Genomic DNA, 23,316 nt, shown 5'->3' with positions numbered 1-23,316 from the left:
GGGGGCTACAGTCCATGGGGTCACAAAGAGTCAGACACGACTGAGCGACTTCACTTCTTCAAAGATTCTCTGAAGCTCTAATACTGCAGACCTGGTCTTTTTACCAGAATTTTTTTTCTTCTTTTAAGCCTGGGTTGTTGTTCTTGTATTAACATTTTGATAAACCCCATCACAGTACCAAAGAATCCCCCCACCAAAACGGAGTTCAAATTTGATCAAAACATACACTCCCTAAAATTATACAAGACAAGCAAAAGGAAAGAAAAGTCACCCTAAATCTAAATCTGACTGCTCAGGGCTTGGGCAGGGAGATGGGGGGAAATCTACATGCATCACTAAACTGAAACACTGTTTGGGAACTCTGGGACAGTGTCCAACTCCTCTACATCCCAGACAGCTGCTCCTAGAGTTTGGGCACATAATCGTCCCTTTCAGCCTGGTAACATGTGCCGGCCACTAGGGTCCAGAGCTCATACTTTTTGCGGAAAGAGGCCACCTTGAATTTGCCACAGTGGTCTCCAGATCAGTTGCCGAGAATGGGATCGTCACCATGCTCGTAAACCAGCGAGACGCAGCGGTGCAGGCCTGTGCCCTTGGGAGGCCTAGAGCCCACATAATCGGAGGGAACTGTGACTGCTGATGTCGTTGCCCTTCATGTTGACCACCAGGAAATGGTGCCATTCCCTGTATTTGGGGTCCTTCCTGCTGGGAGCACCGGATCTGTCAAGACCAAGGTGTATAATTTACCTGGATCAAGGTCATCCCATGTAATGCTAGTAGGCCGGTTCTTAACCTGGGTGGGTGTCAGCACTTTGCACAGTTCAATGACCTCCACCGTGCCGCAGAGGGTGCTGCGGCCTCTCATTGACTTCCTGCAGGCTCAAAGGCCCAGACCACATGGTGAGGTCCAGTGGCATCGCAGAGCTCAGCGGGTTAGACAGCAGGGAGAGCGTCTTGTGGATTCGCGCAGGGTAGGAGCATGGATTCACAGCAGTCTGCAAACTGTGCAGAGGAGGAGTGCATGCTCCAGAGCCATCTCCCCAGCCCATCACGCTCCTCCATTCACCGGCGGGGAGGGGCCCCACTCTGCTTTCTGATTGGCCCAGCCCGGTAGTGCCTCTTTTTATTTTTTTATTGAAGGATAATTGCTTTACAGAATTTTGTTTTCTGTCAAACCTCAACATGAATCAGCACAGGTACACATATATCCCCTCCCTATTGAACCTCCCTCCCGTCTCCTGCCCCATTCCACCCCTCTAGGTTGATACAGAGCCGCTGTTTGAGTTTCCTGAGCCACACAGCAAATTCCGCTCAGCTATCTATTTTACATATGGTAATGTAAGTTCCATGTTACTCTTTCCATACCTCTCACCCTCTCCTCCCCTCTCCCCATGTCCATAAGTCTATTCTCTATGCCTGTCTCTCCATTGCTGCCCTGTGAATAAATTCAGTACCATTTTTCTAGATTCCATATATGTGCATTAGAATACGATATTTATCTTTCTCTTTCTGACTCACTTCACTCTGTATAGTAGGTTCTAGGTTCATCCACCTCATCAGAACTGACTCAGATGCATTCCTTTTTATGGCTGAGTAATATTTCATTGTGTATATGTACCACTACTTCTTTATCCATTCATCTGTCGATGGACATCTAGGTTGCTTCCATGTTCTAGCTATTGCAAATAGTGATGCAGTGAACAATGGGATACATGTGTCTTTTTCAACCCTGGTTTCCTCAGGGTATATGCCTAGGAGTGGGAATGCTGGGTCATATGGTGGTTTTATTCCTAGTTTTTTAAGGAATCTCCATACCATCCTCCATAGTGGCTGTATCAATTTACATTCCCACCAACAGTACAAGAGCCTTCCCTTTTCTCCACACCCTCTCCAGCATTTATTGTTTGTAGACTTTTTGATGATGGCCATTCTGAACAGTGTGAGGTGATATCTCATTGCAGTTTTCTGATTTGCATTCCTCTAATAGTGAGTGATGTTGAGCATCTTTTCATGTGTTTATTGGACATCTGTATGTCTTCTTCAGAGAAATATCTGTTTAGGTCTTTTTCCAACTTTTTGATTGGGTTGTTTTTCTGGCATTGAGTTGTATGAGCTGCTTGTATATTTTGGAAATTAATCCCTTGTCAGTTGTTTCAATTGCTATTATTTTCTCCCATTCTGAGGGTTGTCCTTTCACCTTGCTTATAGTTTCCTTTGCTGTGCAAAAGCTTTTAAGTTTAATCAGGTCCCACTTGTTTACTTTTGTCTTTATTTCCATTACTCTAGGAGGTGGGTCAAAGAGGATCTCACTTTGATTTATGTCACTGAGTGTTCTGCCTATGTTTTCCTCTAAGAGTTTTATAGTTTCTGGTCTTACATTTAGGTCTTTAATCTATTTTGAGTTTATCTTTGTGTATGGTGTTAGGAAGTGTTCTAATTTCATTCTTTTACATGTAGCTGTCCAGTTTTCCCAGAAACATTTATTGAAGAGGCTGTCTTTGCTCCATTGTATATTCTTGCCTCCTTTGTCAAAAATAAGGTACTCATAGGTACATGGGTTTATTTCTGGGCTTTCTATCTTGTTCCATTGGTCTATATTTCTGTTTTTGTGCCAGTACCATACTGTCTTGATGACTGTAGCTTTGTAGTATAATCTGAAGTCAGGAAGGTTGATTCGTCCATCTCCATTCTTCTCACGACTGCTTTGGCTATTCAGGGTCTTCTGTGTTTCCATATGAATTGTGAAATTTTTTGTTCTAGTTCTGTGAAAAATGCCATTGGTAATTTGATAGAGATCACATTGAATCTGTAGATTGTGTTTGGTAGTATAGTCATTTTCACAGTATTGATTCTTCCTACCCAGGAACATGGAATATCTCTCCATCTGTTTATGTTGTCTTTAATTTCTTTCATTGGTGTCTTATAATTTTCTGTGTACAGTTCTTTTATCTCCTTAGGTAAGTTTTTTTCCTAGATATTTAATTCTTTTTGTTGCAATGGTAAATGGGATTGATTCCTTAATTTCTTTTTCTGATTTTTCATTGTTAGTATATATAAATGCAAGTGATTTCTGTGTTTTGATTTTGTATTCTGAAACTTTGCTAAATTCACTGATTAGCTCTAGTAACTTTCTGATACTATCTTAAGGGTTTTCTATGTACAGTATCATGTCACCTGCAAACAGTGAGAGCTTTATTTCTTCTTTTCTGATCTGTATTCCTTTTATTTCTTTTTCTTCTCTGATTGTTGTAGCTAAGACTTCCAAAACTATGTTGAATAATAGTGGTGAAAGTGGACGCCCTTGTCTTGTTCCTGATCTTATGGGGAATCCTTTCAGTTTTTCACCATTGAGAATAATGTTTGCTGTAGGCTTATCATATATGGCCTTTACTATGTTGAGGTAGGTTCCTTCTATGCCCATTGTTTGAAGAGTTTTAATCATAAATGGGTGCTGAATTTTGTCAAAGGCTTTTTCTGCATCTATTGAGATGATCATATGGTTTTTATCTTTCAATTTGTTAACATGGTGCATCACACTAATTGATTTATATATACTGAAGAATCTTTGCATTCCTGGAATAAACCTAATTTGGTCATAGTGTATGAGCTTTTTGATGTGTTTCTGAATTCTGTTTGCTAAAATTCTGTTGAGGATTTTTGCATCTATGTTCATCAGTGCAAGCACTTTTTGAACCAGTTATGAGTCAGCTGCAGGATCCAAACAAATACATAAACAAGAAATGATCAGAACACATTTCCTGGCCTGGCAGAACCTAGGGTCTGTTGGGAGTGTACCAGAAAATAAGCAGTACAGTTGGGCGTACTGTATGATGGGGAAGAAAAATATTCCTGCAGAACTCTGAAGCACTACCTAAGCCAGGCCTCAAGGACCAGGGAAGGCTCTCCTGCTCAAGGAATGTCTGAGACCCGTAGTATGAGAAGAAGCTACTCTCCCTGATGAAAGAGCAGTGCTGTCTGATCAGGCAGTGCATGGAGCATAAGCAGCAGCCCAAGACAGGAAATACCAAGTCATTCTGAGAGGCTGGAGAAGAGTCTGAGATGGAAAGAAGCAAAATAAGCCCAGAAAAGACATGCAGAATCATGCAGTTGCCTTCAGGTACTATCCAAAGAGCTAAGGAGCAGGCCCAGAAAAATGTAAAAGATGAAGATGTGATCAGATTTGTGTTGTAGGAAAATCATCTTCAGGTGGCATTTAGAAGGTCAAAGAGAGAGTGTGGAGCTGAAGGCAGGAGAGCAATGCAGAGACAGGCTACACAGTGGCGCTGGTGGACCAGGCAGTGCAGTGGAGGAAGGGGCAGAGGGCACCAGGGGTGAGAGGGTGCTCCATGCTCAAAGGCCCACGCCGTAGCAAGACCATTGATGTGTAGTAACAGCAACATGGAGTGGGGCCCTAGCCACGCATACCGGGAGCTGCATCCAGTGGACCTAGGATCCTGTCCTTTTCTCAGGGTGCCAGGATGTTCCCTTCCCCAGGTGTCCTACCCGTGGGAAAAGCCACTTCCTGAGCATCAGCAGCCTTGGCACTTGGTGAGTCATTCTCATGCTCCATCCTGCAAACCACCTCTGGGGATGTGAGAAGAAGCAGGACCTCTGCTCAGTTTCCAGAAGGACTACTATAGGACAGCCTCCCAAGGACATGAGCACTGCTGCCTGGGGTTCCCTTTCCACTGCTGCTGAGGGGAGTTCCTGGGAGGCCTGCGAGCAGTGCGCACTGCCAGATTAGCATCCTCTGTGGGCATGGGTAAGGGAAGGAAAAAGTGGTAAATGGAGGAAGAGTGGCCCTTGCTATGTGGGCTTTGGGCAGAGGTGCTGGTTGGAGCAGGCAAAGGGGCAGAGGGCAACTCACCAGGAGAGGATCTCTAAGGGCCACTTGAGGGCATTTCACAGAAACTCCCCTGGGCTTCCTGCCTTGAGTGTAGACTCAAGGGTAGCTCTGAGGACTCCCAAGGGGCCCCTAAAGGCAAAACCTCAGGTAGACTTTGGCAATCTCCCCATGCAGGCAGCATGGACAGCAGCCAAGGCCTGATGCAGCTGCTCAGTCAGTTTCCTAGAGGGGCACATGCAATGCAACCAAGCTCATTGTGAACAGGGATGTGAGGGTGGACTCAGGATCCCTTGAACCTCAAGACCTGCAGACAAGTCTCTAGCTCCATCCTGCTGGTGCCTTCTGATTCCACTATCTGCCTTTTTAACCTCAGAAAAGACATCCCTGCTATTTTTCTTATTCCTTAGCTAACTCCTATCAGATGAATTCATCCACCCTCTCTCTCTGAAGGCGTCTTGGGCAGTTGAGATGCTTCTCCTAGGTAGGTGGCTCCTCTCTCCATCATTTGCTTCTCAGGGGAAGGTGGGAACTCCTATCATGATCACAATAAAATAACAACTTATTTTATTAATGAAATGATTAGGATTAAATTAGGAAATGTTTTTATTATATTGAATTCCTCATTTTCTATAATTGCATTTTTATTTCATCTTTCATCCATTAGTCATTTATCAAAGTTACTTCTTGATTCCACTTATTATGGATTTTTAAAAACTCTATTGCACCCCAGTCAGAAAATATGACTTGGGCTCTTTTATACTCTTGGGAACACAAGGAGATTTTCCTGGCAGCATACGCTCTCATCCACTTTTTAATCCTTGATTTGATTTATCTCCTAGTCAGCCAAAATATATCTTATAGCAGTTTCTGGGAAGAATAAGAAAGTGACACGCTTTCTAAACCATTGCATTCCTGAAAGTGTCTTTTTATAGCTTCACACATGAACGACAATTTAGCCGAAGGTAGAATTCTTGGGTCACCACCTTCTTCATCTAAACCTCTGGAGATGGTGGTTCTGTATTGGAGGGAAATTCAAGGTGAGTGGCTGTTTATTCTTCTGTAGGTACACTGTTCTTCTGCTGGGTTGCTTACAGGAAATCTTTTTTAAATTCCTTTAAATCATTCTCTTATTTTATCCTCGAAGGTACCCAGGGATACCTCAGAGGAGGTGAGACACCGTGCGGAGAGACGAGGGAGGTGCTGATGGAAATTCCGTGGTTTCTGGGAAGCCTTCTCCGCAGGGACCACACTTTCCATAGTAATTTTGCCAGCTACACCAAATATTAACAACAAGCACAATAAGTCAGTCATGTGCTCCTGTGCTCTCATTTCCCCTCCACGGGCAGAGCTTTATTATAAATCAATAGGATTTCTACAGAAAGGGCAAAAGTAACATGTGTGGGATTGAGGAAATAATAAGTTGAACCTTGAAAAGAATTTTCCTCTTTGTATGATATTTTTCCCTCAGAACTCCTTGTCTCAACAACAGATGCTGCTTTTCTCATGCCCAATTCCCTCTGAATGTTGCCTCTGTCCTCACCTGAATATAGCAGGTTGGAATCCCCATAACACAACTGTTATGGGCTTCCCAGGTGGCGCTAGTGGTAAAGAACCCACCTGCCAATACAGGAGACATAAGAGATGCAGGTCCGAGAACTGCTGGTGCCCTGAACCATCCCCTCACCCCAAGTCTTCTACTACTAGACGACATGACTGTACTCCAAGACCTAGACAGTGTATCCCAGGAAAAGGATCAGAAGAGAAAAAGGTACCATACTCGCGGAGAGTGTCTTGCTGAAAATAGGACTGGCCTCAGGATGCTGGGCAATAGGACCTTGCTATAGGACATCTGCTTCATTTTCCAGAAGGAAAATGAAGGCTGCAGGACAGCCTCCAGGGAAACCACTGCCCAGCTTTGGTAAGGACCCCTCCCCCACTGCTCTGTGAATGCCATATGGTGCACTCCTGGGAGAGAATTCATACGGCAACCCTGCTACAGGAAGCCCCAGGCCCATGAAGATAAGTCAGAGGAGACCTGACATTGCTACATGGCATAGCTAGGCTGAGAAGCAAGGGTGAAACCTTAACTTCTCAGCTAATATCTGTTACGGACCCAGTGTGTGTGCATACCCTGCCCCCCGACAAAAACACAAAATTCATATGCTGAAATCTAGTCCACGGTGTGGTGGTGTTTGGAGTTGGGACCTTTGGGAGAGGATTAAGTCATGAAGATGGAGTCCCCATGAGGTGATCAGTGCCCATATAAGAAAGTGAAGAGCCTGGCACTCTGTCCTCCATCATGTTAGGACTCGGCAGAGAATGAGGTCATCTATGAACTAGGTAACGAGCCCTCACCAGACACTGAATCTTCCAGAGCCTTGACCTTGGACTTCCCAGCCTACAGAACTATGAGAAATCAAGTTCTGGTTTAAGCTACCCAATCTATGGTAACTTTGTTGTCACAGCTCAAATTGAGACAATATCTCAATATATTATCTTGCCATATGTTTTGTTTATTCAGTTGGTAAGTTGTGTCTGACTCTGTGACCCATGAACCATAGTCTGCCAGGCTCTTCTGTCCATGGAATTTTCCAGACAAGAATGCTGGAGTGGGTTGCCATTTCCTTTTCCAGGAGAATCTTCCTGGATCATGGATTGAACTCATGTCTCCTGCACTGGCAGGAGGATTCTTTAACACTGAGCCACCAAGGAAACCCATCTTGCCATGTGTTCATGATCAAAAAGCACTGCTCTGACATATGGGTACAAGGAGATGTGCTCCCAAAATTCATCTATTCCTAAGTGCTTCCAGAAACACTAGACCTAAGAGATACTCATCAGAAAAATGGTTTAGTTACCAAATGAGTTTCAGTTGGGAAAGCTCATTCTTAACTTAAAACTTAAAAAGCACATTAATGTTTTAAAAGCTCTGAAGAGGCCTGAAGAAAATATTATCAGCGAATATCCCAATGGTTCCCAAATTATTTGGCCACAAAGAATCCTTTTTGAGAAATACTCATGAACATCAGACAGACTATGGAACACACTTGGGAAAGTACTATGCTAAGAAAATCTTCCAGATCGAAGGAATTGCCACACTGCCTTCTGCCTTCAGCAGGAAATTAACAAAAGAGGAAGCTGAGTATAACCTGTTCATTGAATGAGCTTGACTCCATAAGGTTCAAGAAGAAAGTAAATGTGCTCCTTCTCATCAGGTCTCCCTTCCCTTCACCTGCTCAGCCAAACCAGATTTGTCTGTCCCTGAATGAAATCTCGGGCAGGCCCCAGAGCTATCTCAGTCATTCTCAAGTAATAGTCATTGATCTCATGTTCAAGAGTTAAAATAGCCTGTCAATTTGAATATCAAAACTTCGATCGCTCATCCAATTTAAAACATCTCTCTCCAAACCACAAGAAGGAACAGAGAGAAAGCCAATAATGGGAAAGGAAGGGCAGTTACAGGCTTTTCGCTTTGCTTTCATATTTTTCTTAACCATTCCCCCAGGCTTTTCACGCTTCCTCCCTGCACCATGCTGCTCCAGGCTCCTCTGTTGTTGCAGAGGGGAAAAGAGCAACAAGAAAAAGAAGGAATGTCAACATGTCTCATATGCCTGGTGCTGTCTCTGATTCTCTCTGGGTTTCTTAATGCCTTTAACAATGCAAATACTTAAATACTGACTCTGCTGCCCTATGGGAGTACTTATGGGGTTTCTTCAAGAGACCCTCAATGCCTTCATGATGCTGATGCCAGTGCTGCCTCTTCTAGGGACTTCCCTGGAAGTCCAGTGATTAAGACTTCGCTTTCCAATGCAGGGGATGCAGGTTCAATCCCTGTTTGGGGAGCTAAGATCCCACATGCCTTGTGGCTGAAAAATCATTAAACAAAAGCAATATTGTAACAAAGTCAATAAAGATTTTTTAAATGGTCCATATTAAAAAACATTTTAAAAACATTACTTCTTCTAACTAACCAATAGGATGTACCCTAGGCCCCTGGAGTCTGGCAGTCCACCAGGAAAGGGTCATTTCACCCGCTAGGCCAGCCTCTTGGATAAAAATCTTTCAAGATGCCTGTTTCTCCAGGACCCACATCTGCAGCTCATTCCCCCTCCTATTGCCCTGTCCAGCCATCATCAGATATAACCCCTGGCAAGCCTCCCAGGTGAAAGCCTTTCAGGTATGAGTTAGGTCTCAGTCTCCACATTCTGCAAAATCCAGAACACATTTCATGCTCTTTGTGATTCTCTGAAGCTCCTCCTCTCCCATCTTGATGATGGGGAAGGACTCCCCTTCAGTTCCTCATGGGGAGTGGGTAATGCCCAGCTCATCAATTTCTCTTTGTAGGTCGGTTCCCCAGCAATTAACTCTGAAATGGAGTTTATACCAAGGAGGCTGATTGGGGAGCACAGGCAGGAGTGACTCCTGTAAAGAAGTGAAGGAAGGGGCAGGGCTGGGCCAAAGGAGAAAATGGACTTCCATACAGTTGTGTCAGCCCTTAGCTGACCCCTCAAGGGAGCTCTGAAGCTGGATGGTCCCTTCTCAGATTGGAAACTTAGTCTCTGGACCCTTGCATCAACCAGCCCTTGACTTGCCCCCAGGGAAGGGCAGTTAACTTGGGCAAAGACAACTCCCTCAGTCAAGCGGAACTCCCAGAGAAGGAGCATGCTGTGAGTCAAGGAGACAGCTCTCCCAGCAGCTGGCAGGCTGAGTGCCTTGGTCCTGAAGGGTGGCCCTGGGTGGTGTACCACAGCACCACACCCACTGTCAGGCTCCTACTGAATGTCAGAGATGGAGAAGGCCTATTTAACAAGCTGCTCCAGAAACAAGCACTTGTGATTTTATGTTGATCTGTTTCATGTTATAGTTTGCCTCTTGCCACGTGGAACGTCAAGTATTTGTTAAGCTGGTCAATTAACAGCAGTATGATCCCCGAGAGGGATGCAGTGAGTACCTGTTCTTTCTTGGCTCTGCCTGTCACTGCCTGGGCCAAGCTCATGTCCATTTCTAGTCTTGGTTTCCTTAGCAGTAAATCAGGACGACAAAAACCAGCCTGTCTAACTCTCTTGACTGTAGTAAGATACACATAAGGCATCTGATACACCCAAAGGAAGAGTTTTGAAATCTCCTAGAGAGAGACTAAACCTTCTTCCAAGTCCTAGCATGATATGAATAGAATTGCTGAGCCTTTTCTGCTCAAGGCCCATTAAGGCTTGATGATTCCAGTGTCACAGGAAATAGCACTAATGAGAGAGATGTTACAGAGTCATCGTCATCCCAAGGAAAGTTGGGTATCGCCTTAACATCTATGAACAGAACATTTAGGGCTACAGGTTGGATGAGGTCAGATGGCACAGCAAGGCCACATCTTGTTCTCCACATCCACGGAGAACTGGATGGTGACCTAGTTCCAGTACTGCCATTCACAAAGATGTGACACTTGTACATCACCCTGTTGCTAGAATTTATTCTGCATCTGTGAAATAAAATCATGGTCCCAGGGCAGGATTTTTCAAGCTCTTTTAATAGCAGAACTCTGTTTTCAATTGGAAATTCTTTTCAAACCTCTGTTCTAGGAAAGTGTTGAACAGATTCCTCATAATGTTTAAATATAGGCTAATAACAGAAAATTTTCTCCAGATGTAATAAGATCTCCTGAACTACATGAACGTAATCAATGACTCAGAAAATGGTTCCTCTGTGTCAACGACATGCCAGGCACAGTACTAGGCAGGATGTTTTAAAATGTGCTACAGGCTGAATGACCGATATGATCCCTTCTAGAATTTACAGTCCATTGGGTGGGCCAGACAATCGATTTGCAATTACACTGCAGAATGATAAGTCCTCAGGCCAGAGAATTTTAAAGCACATGAGAGATTTTAACCCAGCTTTGACTGTGTGGGGAAGTCATGGTTGATGTTCCAGAGAAACTAGATCTAAAGGGTATGTTAGCATTGACTAGCTACTAAAGAGAGAAGATTCTTACTGACAGAAAGCCTTGCTTTTCCAGAATTTCAGAGACAAATGTGAAGAGCTAAATAAAGATTGGGTCCAGTATAGAAGAGGAAATGATCAAAGACAAAAAGATGGGACTGGAGAATAAAGCCCTGCATGGACCACAAGAGGTCACTTGTGAAATACTCAGAAAACGGGGCTTTATGCAAAGTGCTGTGGGAAACCACTGATGGATTTTTAAGTAAAGTTGAGAATTATTAGTCTAGGTGACCTCTCAGGGTACCTCCAACACTGCAATAACAGATTTCATTAAGCTCAACCAATAAATTCCTGCATGTTAATTGAACCATTCAACAAATATTTGCTAAGTGTAATTAAAAAGTGATTATTTAAATCATAAAGACATAGTGAAACATCTTTTGGGGAAAAAAGATAAAAGTAAACTTACTTCTGGCAGAAAACCCAATTTATATTCTCAAAGGCTAGCATTCAATCTCCAGTGGGGGATAAAAGGAAGGGAGGAGATTCAGAAGGCTATAGCCAAGGAGAAAAAGGAAGCTGCCAGCTAAAACAATGCGGGTCAAGACTGGGACACTTAGAGACTGAGAGACAAAAGATAGCAGAAAAACAAGCAGGCAACAAAGCACACAGTAAAAAGATTAATTGGAAAGCTGAACTCAGGACAGCTGATAGGTGCCCTGTCCTCCCACCAGAGCAGTTAGCAGGTGACAGTCCTTCCCCATGCACTGGACCACAGGGTGTGGGCCACTAGAAGAAGCTGGGCCTTGAGTCAGGTAGACGTTTAACTTCAGAAGAGAAATTCTGCTCTCAGAAATGAGTTAGCACACAAGGAACTCTGCTCAATGTCATGTGGCCACGTGGATGGGAGGGAAATTTGGGAGAGAATGGATACATGTATACATATGGCTGAGTCCCTTTGCTATCCCCCTAAAACTATCACAACATTGTTAATCTGCTATACTCCAATATAAAAGTTAAAAGAGAAAAAAAAGATGAGTTATTAGCATCCTAACTTTGATTGACTTGTTAGCCTCTTAAAAAGCCCTACCTCTCTCAGCATTTATACCCTTGTAAAAAAACAAAGTTACCCTTGTAAAGTAACTTCAGACACTGACTCAGTCTTGGCTTTTGACTTGCGTTGCCCCATGGAACATTATCAGGGTTGATGCAAACAGAGCTTTCTCCACTTAGAATGTTCTAAGCTGCCATATTGGAAGGAAGTCTAGGCTACTCTGTGGAGGATAAGGACCATGCGGAGAACCTCCTGAGTATAACACTCAGGGAAGCTTCAGGGAAACTGGTAGGTGCCCCTGCTGAGTTTCCAGCTGAAGGCCGCCACCTGGGTGACCCTGGATGACACAGCATAGGGCAGGAACACAGCCTCGTCAATCCAGAATCAAAAAACAAAATAAAATGTCATCATTTTAAGCCACTGAATTTTCCAGTGGTTTGTCACATAGTAATACTGCTAGAAAGAAAGGGGAAATAAGGGGGCTGGAATAACTGAACTATGGAGAATATAGGTGAGAGTTTTAGTGTCAGTCCAGTAGAAGTTCCAAAAAGAGAATGCAAAGAGAATGGAATCATCAAAGAAATAAAAATAAAGTTTCTCAGGACTGAAAGTGTTTATAGTCAGACTAAAGGTTGTCACCACATGCTGATAAGCAGGTTGAAAAGACACATATCAGAATGCAGTGGTATTGCTTCAGAATATATATATATATACACACACATATATACATATATATATATATCCTCAAAACATCCACATATTTTTTTATTTGTCACCCAAAGTGGAATAAAAATCAGAACATTAGACTTCTCACTGGAAATATCAGATACCAAATTTTTTAAGGCAAGTCTTCAAAACCCTGAGGAAAATTATTTTGAAACTAAACTCCTATCTGCAGCCAAAATAATATTCAAGAGGGAAGCAAAATATAGATACATCTGGACATACAAGAATTCCTATAATTATCTCCTCATGGAACTTCTCTGAAAGAACTCAGTACACAATAGAAAAAAATGAATACAACTAGAAAACTGCTGAGATGCAAGAAACAAATGAAAACAAAGAAATCACTCAAACTTGTAGTTAAATAACCATTGATTCAAATATCAAGTTAACAAATTACTATCTGAAACCAAAATCCCAGACAATCTCAAAATGAGATGTGGGGCTATAAAGGAGAAGGGGAAATAAAAGCATGATAAAGTCAGGAGTGCCAGGAGGTAAAGTGTCTGAAGGTCACAATTCCAAAAGGGAGGAAGTGCCACCATATACCCTCATATGCTGCCTTCTCTCCCCACCAGCATTGGCTTATTGGCCAGCTCTGTGCCTTACTGGTTGTGCAAGCCCCAGGCAACACAGTTGTTCTGACCCTCCATTATGTCAGATCTCTGATCTCCAATGACACAAAGAAGATAATGACGAGGTCACTCCTCCCAGAAGACAGAGTTGAGGGGTCTACACATCAAGCCTGCTCTTCACCCCTAAAATGAATATATTTCCCTGCAGCAACTTACTGATGTAAAATGGCCACCACCTCCATGGCTCCAAGATAAGAAGGCAAATATACAGAGCGTGGTCCACTCTGGCCTGCTACCCGCCAAGATGTGGGCTTACAAATGCAGGCAAATGATGTCTGTCTGAAACCTGTAAATAATCCTGAGTCCCATCTCTCTGCTCTCAGATCGGTCTGTACTCAAATTAAAAAGCCTCAGAGAGCAAGAAGTTGTCCACTGCAGAAACACCCAGCGCTACCAAGCAGCCAGAGGAGATTTACCTCCTCTGTATCCAGGGTGTCTAGGGGCTACAAATGTAATAACATTTCTAACCTAGCTCACAGATTGACTTGCAAATGCACCTTGTCACAGCTCTGCAAGGTCCCCCTGGAATTCAGAGCTATTTCTTTGTGCTCTTGCTGAGCATTCTCTCAGATATTGGCTCTATTCCCCTGGTTCCCAGTCTGACCCAGGCAGCAGTGCTGCAGTATTTCTGCCTCGACAGTGAGCAAAGCAAGCATACAGTCACTTGAATTAATCATGCCATAACCTTATGGGCAGGTTACAATCCCCCACATGAATGAGATGCTGTCATCCAGCCTGATGTTTCATCTCCAGATCCCTCTGCTGGACCCTGCATGACTGGGGTAGGAGAGAAGTGGATTCTCTCCCTTATTATTTCTCCCTTATTATTCTCTCCCTACTTATTTGACCAAGTAAACCTGCCTCTCAGGAGCAGTCTGAGTAGTTTGAGCAAAATGAAGGACCACCCGCAGATGGTGTATTTCTCAGCCCCCAATCCAGGAGAAGCACCCTGCCAGTATCTTTATTATTTCTTCCAATATCTTACTTCAATGTTATTTCAGATAGTTAGAATTACATCATCCACATTTGGAAGGCCACTCTGCCACTAACAAAGAGGGAATAGAATTTATTCCAATGTCCCTACAACTCTTTTTTCTTATTTTTTTTTTGTTTGTTTGTTCATTCATTTGTTTGATTGTTTATCATGCCACTTAGCTTGGGAATCAGGCTGGAAGAAGACAAGCCTGAGGTGCCTTCTCCCAGGCAGGCATGGACCAACCCCAGGCCCAATACGAGCTCTTTACATAATTTGGGTAACAGACTTTGGAGTTTCCTATAAAATACATATTTTTGTTCAATGTCCTCACATCCTGTGAACCTATTTCTTGCCTCATAGAAAAGCAAATCCCAAAGATAAGGAATGGGAAGAAAAGTCAGGTGTCCATTCCAATTATACAGACCAAATCCATTTTCTAGGTAGCACTGCTACTAATAACATCATGAAGTTTTTAAAATCCCACATCTACCCAGAGAAAGACTCTTGAGTCATTAAGCCAGCACAAGAAACCAAGTGGGCTGTAACAGAAACCAGCAGACCCAGCCCAGGGACATACCAGGAGTCTGGTTCTACTTTGGGGAAGTGAAAACAGATTAAAAAATATATATATTCTGGATACTTACAAAGGCCTCCCCTGAAAACTCAAGAAAAGTGACAAGACATGCTCTTAGAAAGTCAGCAAGAGTTAATCAAAAGCTGACAGGCTTCTGAAAGGATCACTATGTGTTTATTTCAAAAGTGGTCTTTGAAGGTGTTTCAGAAGTCAAGGATACTTCCAGGGAAAGTCAACATAAAGTTACAGGGAGTAAAAAAGAACAGAAACAAAAAGGCCTTTTTTTTGTCTTCCCAGAGGTAACCAGAAAAGAGCAGCATGGGATGTACTTAGTGCAGAAAGCATTGCTATAGGCCTATTAGCTTCTAGGGCCAGGGCAATTATATGTCAAGGCCCAGCAAATGGCATATAAATGGGAAAATTGAGGAATGGCTGAGTAAGCAAATCAATAGCATGCACTTAACTGAGGACCTTCTTGATCAAGCAAAGATACATGCTATCAGTTGATTTTTTATAGTTGGGTCCAGTAACCTTGAGCATGGGCCAAATCTAGCGCTTCACTTGTTTTAGTGAATAACGTTTTATTTGAGCACAGTCAAGTCTTGCTTCATAGATGTGTAACCTGCGTAGTCACAAGGGCCCCACACTTCGAAAGGTCCCCCATTTAGTTTAGTGCACTGCTATTGATGTTTTGAAATTCTTGATCATTCTTGGGGAAAAAAAAGAAAAAAGAGCTTTGCACTGTCATTTTGAACAAGGTCGTTCATATAATGTATTTGGTCCTAAACACAGCTATGCCCATTTGCTGATATGTGATCTGCAGCTGCTTTTGTACTGAAATAGCAAAGTTGAATAGCTGCAACAGAGACCTCATGGCCTTCAAAGCCAAAAATATTTGCTATCTAGCCCTTTATAAAAAAATGTTTGCCACCAACCCCTGCTTTATAGGATACAGCATCACTCTGCACACCCTGTACAGAATGCAAGTGTGCAGTGATGGAGAAACTTTAAGATTGTATTAAAAAAAAAAAACCCCAGAAGCCAGCCCGGCTCTGCCTTTGGTAGACTCACTGATTCTAATTTATTCCATTTATCACCCTAAACTTCCTAATTATTGTGTATAATTTTTGTCCTATCTTAATAGAGTGAAAATTATCTTCACAACTCTTATTTTTCATATAAGGGATTTTAAACCTATATAAAGATAAAAGAAATGATGTAGTAAAAACATAAACATGTCACCAAATGCAAAAAATAAGAAAACCCAGCCTGTTTCTGGATTATCTGGCACATATCTGGAAAGCCTTGTAGACTCACTGTCTTGGAGCATCGGGTTACTGATTTATCAGGGGACTCATTACTAACTTCTGTGAATGTTACTGGTTAAAGCCTCCCCAGAGGGCACTGACTTCTCCTCACTTCCGGGCTGTGTCACCTCCATCCTCTGAGCAGCCAACCTGTGTATCTGGTTAAGCTGGACCTGGCACTGAGTTGCCATAGCAATAGAGGAATCCAGTCTTTGTGTGCAGCGGCAAAGCCAACCTGGGATCTCAGGAAATAAAGTGCTAAAAACATTGGCCAAGACTTTCCAGGACAACAGCTTGGGCCCAAGAGGCAGGCAGTCATCTTGTATCACACAGATCTGGGGAAGCATATAAACTGGATCTGGTAGAAAGGAATTAGACCATGATTTCATTGCATTTCTCACTACTCTGAATCCTTTAGTAGTTTAGTTTTAAAAACATCCATCCAGATTTACAATTAAGTCACCTCAATGAAAATGGCAGCTAGCTCTGCTTCTCTGACTCAAAACAAGATGGAATAATACAGCCCTTTAAGTATTAGGATAAACAGAGTTTAAAAAAAAAATTTAAGTGATTAACCTATTAGTAATTTCCTAAACTATTAGTACTAATGTGCATGGAATTTCATGCATTCCACATACATTCACACATAGGGTTGTTACTGTAACAGATGAAGAAAACAGACACTCAAATCAGTGAACCTGTCTAAGACTAAACAACTCATGCGCCAGCTATTCAAAGTGTGTGTGTTAGTTGCTCAGTTATGTCCAACTCTTTGCAACCACATGGACTGTAGCCCACTTGGCTCCCTGACAATGGAATTCTCCAAGCAAGAATACAGGAATGTATTCCCTTCTCCAGGGGATCTTTCCAACCCAGGGACTGAACCTAGGTCTCCTGCATTGCAGGTAAATTCTTTACCATCTGGGCCACCACAGAAGCCTGCCAGCTATTGAGCTAGGAGTCAAACTCTGCTATGACTCCAAAGACTGCTCTTTCCAAATTCTATACCTTTGCTTTTTTTTAAGATGTGGGAAAATCTAGACCTTATGGATCCAGATTAAAATTTAAATTTAACCAAAAAAATTAACAGAAAAAAAAGGAAAGGAAAAGAAATTAAAACTATTCCTTTAAAAGTGTTTGCTGGGATTTATTTCTCTCCTTCAACTTTGTTCCAGACACTTATCAGAGTTTTGTTGTTTTTCACCCAGAGAATCTGAATTTGGATGCTTATCATAATATAATTAGTACTGACATTTAGCAACCCAACACTGCAGTAGAACCTGGAATTTCACAGGACATGATTGAAAGGTTGCTTTCTACTCTCAGTTGACTCACACTGTAGCAATAACATATTTTAACATGCACGAAGTACACAGCCATTTATCAGAGGGAAAGGATGCTATTTTAACACCAACATGGTAAAAATTGTGGAACTCTCCCATAACAAATATCAAGGAATAGTTTAAGAAGAATGTAAGCTTTGGGTATTGATGATGAAGCTTGGGCTTCTTCCTTGAGTCTTAGGGAGATATATTATTCTCCTTTTCTGGTTTCCATGACCAGGCTAATAAACACACTAAAAAGACTCTTTATTTTAACAAGACTCTTTATTTTAGGAGATTGGAGATTGTTTCCAATAATGCTAGTTACCGGTATTAGCACTAGAATTAAAAAGGATAAGATGACATGGGCCTCCCCAGTGGCTCAGCAGTGAAGTGTCTGCCTGAAGTGCAGGAGATGCAGGAGACGCAGGTGTGATCCCTGGGTTGGGAAGATCCCTTGGAGGAGGAAAGGGCAACCCACTCCAGGGGCAACCACTCCCACTGGCCTGGGAAATCGCATGGACAGAGGAACGTGGGCTGTAGTCCATGGGCGTCACAAAGAGCCAGCACAGCTGAGCACACATAAGATGACTTATGGTTACCAAAGGGGAAACAAGGAAGGACGTGACAAATTAGGAGAGTGGGATTAACATATGCACACTACTATATATAAAACAGATACCTAATAAGGACCTACTGTATGGCACAGGGAACTTTATTCAATATTCTGTAATAACCTATATGGGAAAAGAATCTGAAAAAGAATGGACATATATAAATGTATAACTGATTCCAAGGAGACAGGCATGGTGATGCAGTGCTCTCACTTGATCTCGAAGCCAGTCCCGGCAGATCAAATGATTGTTTCTCCATCAAGCAATACTCCAGCCTCATTGTCCACCCTCCTGAGCTCCATGGGAGCTGGCACACACACTGTCACCAAAATCCAGTCTGGCATAACTGGGACGGTCATATCAGCCCCTTCCAGCACACCCATCATTCCAGCCATGCCTCTGGATGAAGACCCCTCCAAGCCCTGTAGGCACAGTCTGAAACGTCTGGAGTGTAACAAAGTTTTCCAGGATGAGACGTCGCTAACCACCCATTTCCAGCAGGCTGCAGATACAAGTGGACAAAAGACTTGCACTGTCTGCCAGATGCTGCTTCCTAACCAGTGCAGTTACGCTTCTCACCAGAGAATCCATCAGCACAAATCTCCCTACACCCGCCCTGAGTGCTGGGCCATCTGCAGGTCCGCTCACTTCCAGACCCACATCACCAAGAACTGTCTGCACTACACGTGGAGAGCGGGTTTCCGATGTGTGCATTACAATGTTGAGTACTCTGATGTGGCCTTACTGAAGTCTCACATTCAAGGTTCTCACTGTGAAGTCTTCTACAAGTGTCCTATCTGTCCAATGGCATTTAAGTCTGCCCCAAGTACACACTCTCATGCCTATTTCTCTCCTGGCATCAAGATAGAAGAACCAAAAATAATCTAAGTGTTCCATGTGTGACACCATATTTACCCTGTAAACCCTGCTGTATCGCCACTTTGACCAACACATCGAAAATCAGAAGGTGTCTGTCTTCAAGTGTCCAGACTGTTCTCTTTTATATGCACAGAAGCAACTCATGATGGACCCTATCAAGTCTATGCATGGAAGGCTGAAAAGTATCGAAGGGCCTCCCAACTTGGGTATAAACTTGCCTTTGAGCATTAAGCCTACAACCCAAAATTTAGCAAACCAAAACAAAGAGGACACCCAATCCATGAACGGGAAAGAGAAGTTGGAAAAGAAATCCCCATCACTCGTGAAAAAAATCATTGGAACCCAAGAAAGTGGCCAGCCCTGGGTGGACGTGTTGGGAGTGTGACCCGATTATTCACACAAAGAGATGTTTACATTTCCCACATGAGCAAGGAACACAGGAAGGTAAGTGACCAGTGAAAGCCTCCCTGTCGGTGTAAGGAAGATATTCCATGACATAGGTGCTTCCTTGGTTCTGCAGGGAATTAGGAGAGTAACCTCGAAAATCACTCAGTTGTCTCTGAGCCTCAGTTTCTTAGTCTATAAAATGGGCTTTCCAAATCCTTCCAATCTTGTTCTGTGATTTTGCTGATTACCCCAAGGCCAGCAGGGAGTTATCTACCGCACTTGTGTTTATAGCCGAAAAAACTGAGGCCCATGATAAACCAAACTGACAGAAACCTTTGAATTTCCCTGTAAGCTCTGCAACAAATAAAGGAAAAAGGAGGAAAGAAAGAACCTGGGTATTTTGAAAACGATCAGTAACATCTGTATGACTTTGTGATTCTCTTCTGAATTTGGTGGTGGAAGAGAGACCTCATCTTTAAACCGTCTAGCAGAAGCTCTGATAACTCAAAATCTCAAAAAAATCTCAGTGTGTGTATTTTTTTCTTTTTAAAATAGTAAGTTTGCATCTCTTAACTGATAAGGATTTTTTAAATGCCCATTACTAGACTTAATAAAAGCAAGATTATTCTTAAATGTTAGTCAGGTTGTCTCAAAGTTGGTTTGTTCCAGTTAGGATCCAGAGAGTCTGCTTGGCATTTGGTTGTTGTGTTACTTAAATCTGTTACTCTCTATCAGTCCTCCTGGTTTTTTTTTAAATGTTGATTATGTTAGAAAACTGGGTTATGTGTCTTGTAGATTGTCCCCCCACATTTCTGGATTTAGGTAGTTGCTTCCTTTTTTTTTTCTGTTCATCAAAACACGTTATTTTTTTTTTAATTTTTTATTAGTTGGAGGCTAATTACTTCACAACATTTCAGTGGGTTTTGTCATACATTGATATGAATCAGCCATAGATTTAAACGTATTCCCCATCCCGATCCCCCCTCCCACCTCCCTCTCCACCCGATTCCTCTGGGTCTTCCCAGTGCACCAGGCCCGAGCACTTGTCTCATGCATCCCACCTGGGCTGGGGATCTGTTTCACCATAGATAGTATACATGCTGTTCTTTTGAAATATCCCACCCTCACATTCTCCCACAGAGTTCAAAAGTCTGTTCTGTATTTCTGTGTCTCTTTTTCTGTTTTGCATATAGGGTTATCGTTACCATCTTTCTAAATTCCATATATATGTGTTAGTATGCTGTAATGTTCTTTATCTTTCTGGCTTACTTCACTCTGTATAAGGGGCTCCAGTTTCATCCATCTCATTAGGACTGATTCAAATGAATTCTTTTTAACAGCTGAGTAATATTCCATGGTGTATATGTACCACAGCTTCCTTATCCATTCATCTGCTGATGGGCATCTAGGTTGCTTCCATGTCCTGGCTATTATAAACAGTGCTGCGATGAACATTGGGGTGCACGTGTCTCTTTCAGATCTGGTTTCCTCAGTGTGTATGCCCAGAAGTGGGATTGCTGGGTCATATGGCAGTTCTATTTCCAGTTTTTTAAGAAATCTCCACACTGTTTTCCATAGCGGCTGTACTAGTTTGCATTCCCACCAACAGTGTAAGAGGGTTCCCTTTTCTCCACACCCTCTCCAGCATTTATTGCTTGTAGACTTTTGGATAGCAGCCATCCTGACTGGCGTGTAATGGTACCTCATTGTGGTTTTGATTTGCATTTCTCTAATAATGAGTGATGTTGAGCATCTTTTCATGTGTTTGTTAGCCATCTGTATGTCTTCTTTGGAGAAATGTCTGTTTAGTTCTTTGGCCCATTTTTTGATTGGGTCATTTATTTTTCTGGAATTGAGCTGCAGGAGTTGCTTGTATATTTTTGAGATTAATCCTTTGTCTGTTTCTTCATTTGCTATTATTTTCTCCCAATCTGAGGGCTGTCTTTTCACCTTACTTATAGTTTCCTTTGTAGTGCAAAAGCTTTTAAGTTTCATTAGGGTCCCATTTGTTTAGTTTTGCTTTTATTTCCAATATTCTGGGAGGTGGGTCATAGAGGATCTTGCTGTGATTTATGTCGGAGAGTGTTTTGCCTATGTTCTCCTCTAGGAGTTTTATAGTTTCTGGTCTTACATTTAGATCTTTAATCCATTTTGAGTTTATTTTTGTGTATGGTGTTAGAAAGTGTTCTAGTTTCATTCTTTTACAAGTGGTTGACCAGTTTCCCAGCACCACTTGTTAAAGAGGTTGTCTTTTTTCCATTGTATATCCTTGCCTCCTTTGTCAAAGATAAGGTGTCCATAGGTTCGTGGATTTATCTCTGGGCTTTCTATTCTGTTCCATTGATCTATATTTCTGTCTTTGTGCCAGTACCATACTGTCTTGATGACTGTGGCTTTGTAGTAGAGTCTGAAGTCAGGCAGGTTGATTCCTCCAGTTCCATCATTCTTTTCTCAAGATTACTTTGGCTATTCGAGGTTTTTTGTATTTCCTACAAATTGTGAAATTAAATCTGTTTCTAGTCTGTAAAATACCATTGGTAAGCTGATAGGGATTGCGTGAATCTTATAGATGAGCTTGGGTAGAATACCTTTTGACAATATTGATCTTCCATCCATGAGCACCGGTATGTTTCTCCATCTGTTTGTGTCCTCTTTGATTTCTTTCATCAGTGTTTATAGTTTTCTATGTATAGGTCTTTTGTTTCTTTAGGTAGATATACTCCTAAGTATTTTATTCTTTTTGTTGCAATGGTGAATGGTATTGTTTCCTTAATTTCTCTTTCTGTTTTTTCATTGTTAGTATATAGGAATGCAAGGGATTTCTGTGTGTTAATTTTATATCCTGCAACTTTACTATATTCATTGATTAGCTCTAGTAATTTTCTGGTAGAGTCTTTAGGGTTTTCTATGTAGAGGATCATGTCATCTGCAAACAGTGAGAGTTTCACTTCTTCTTTTCCTATCTGGATTCCTTTTACTTCTTTTTCTGCTCTGATTGTTGTGGCCAAAACTTCCAACACTATGTTGAACAGTAGTGGTGACAGTGGGCACCCTTGTCTTGTTCCTGATTTCAGGGGGAATGCTTTCAATTTTTCACCATTGAGGGTGATGCTTGCTGTGGGTTTGTCATATATGGCTTTTATAATGTTGAGGTATGTTCCTTCTATTCCTGCTTTTTGGAGAGTTTTAATCATAAATGAGTGTTGAATTTTGTCAAAGGCTTTCTCTGCATCTATTGAGATAATCATATGGTTTTTATCTTTCAATTTGTTAATGTGGTGTATTACATTGATTGATTGCGATATTAAAGAATACCTTTGCATTCCTGGGATAAAGCCCACTTGGTCATGGTGTATGATTTTTGTAATAGTGTTGGATCTGTTTGCTAGAACTTTGTGAATGGATTTTTTGCATCTATGTTCATCAGTGATTATTGTCTGTAGTTTTTTTTTTTGTGCGATTCTTTGTTGCGTTTTGGATATAGGTTGAGGGCCTTCAGATAGATTGAGTTTGGAAGCCTTACCTCATTCTGCAATTTTCTGAGAAGATTTGAGTAGATGGTGTTGCTCTTCCTAATTTTTGGTAACATCAGCTGTGAAGCCATGCTCGGTCCTGGCCGTTGTTGTTTGTGTAGCTTGACTAGATTTTTGATTACAGTTTTCGATTTCCCTTGCTGTGATGGGTCTGTTAAGATCTTCTATTTCTTCCTGGTTCAGTTTTGGAAAGTTATACTTTTCTAAGAATTTGTCCATTTCATCCAAGTTGTCCATTTTATTGGCATAGAGCTGCTGGTAGTAGTCTCTTATGATCCTTTGTATTTCAGTGTTGTCTGTTGTGATCTCTCCATTTTCATTTCTAATTTTGTTAATTTGGTTCTTCTCTCTTTGCTTCTTAATGAGTCTTGCTAATGGTTTGTCAATTTTGTTTATTTTTTCAAAAAACCAGCTTTTAGCTTTGTTGATTTTTGCTATGGTCTCTTTAGTTTCTTTTGCATTTATTTCTGCCCTGATTTTTAAGATTTCTTTCCTTCTGCTAACCCTGGGGTTCTTCATTTCTTCCTTCTCT

The 23,316-nt window shown here is 42.0% G+C and overlaps 1 pseudogene; it reads right to left on the bottom strand.

Moving 5' to 3' along the window:
• Positions 1–382: 382 nt before the first annotated feature.
• Positions 383–917, bottom strand: LOC122446797 (annotated as a pseudogene).
• Positions 918–23,316: the final 22,399 nt, after the last annotated feature.

This window comes from Cervus canadensis, chromosome 8 (genome assembly GCF_019320065.1).
Source record: "Cervus canadensis isolate Bull #8, Minnesota chromosome 8, ASM1932006v1, whole genome shotgun sequence".
Lineage (NCBI taxonomy): Eukaryota > Metazoa > Chordata > Mammalia > Artiodactyla > Cervidae > Cervus > Cervus canadensis.
The sequence above is the reverse complement of the archived record's forward strand: the minus strand, read 5'-3'. Positions and strand labels throughout refer to the sequence as shown.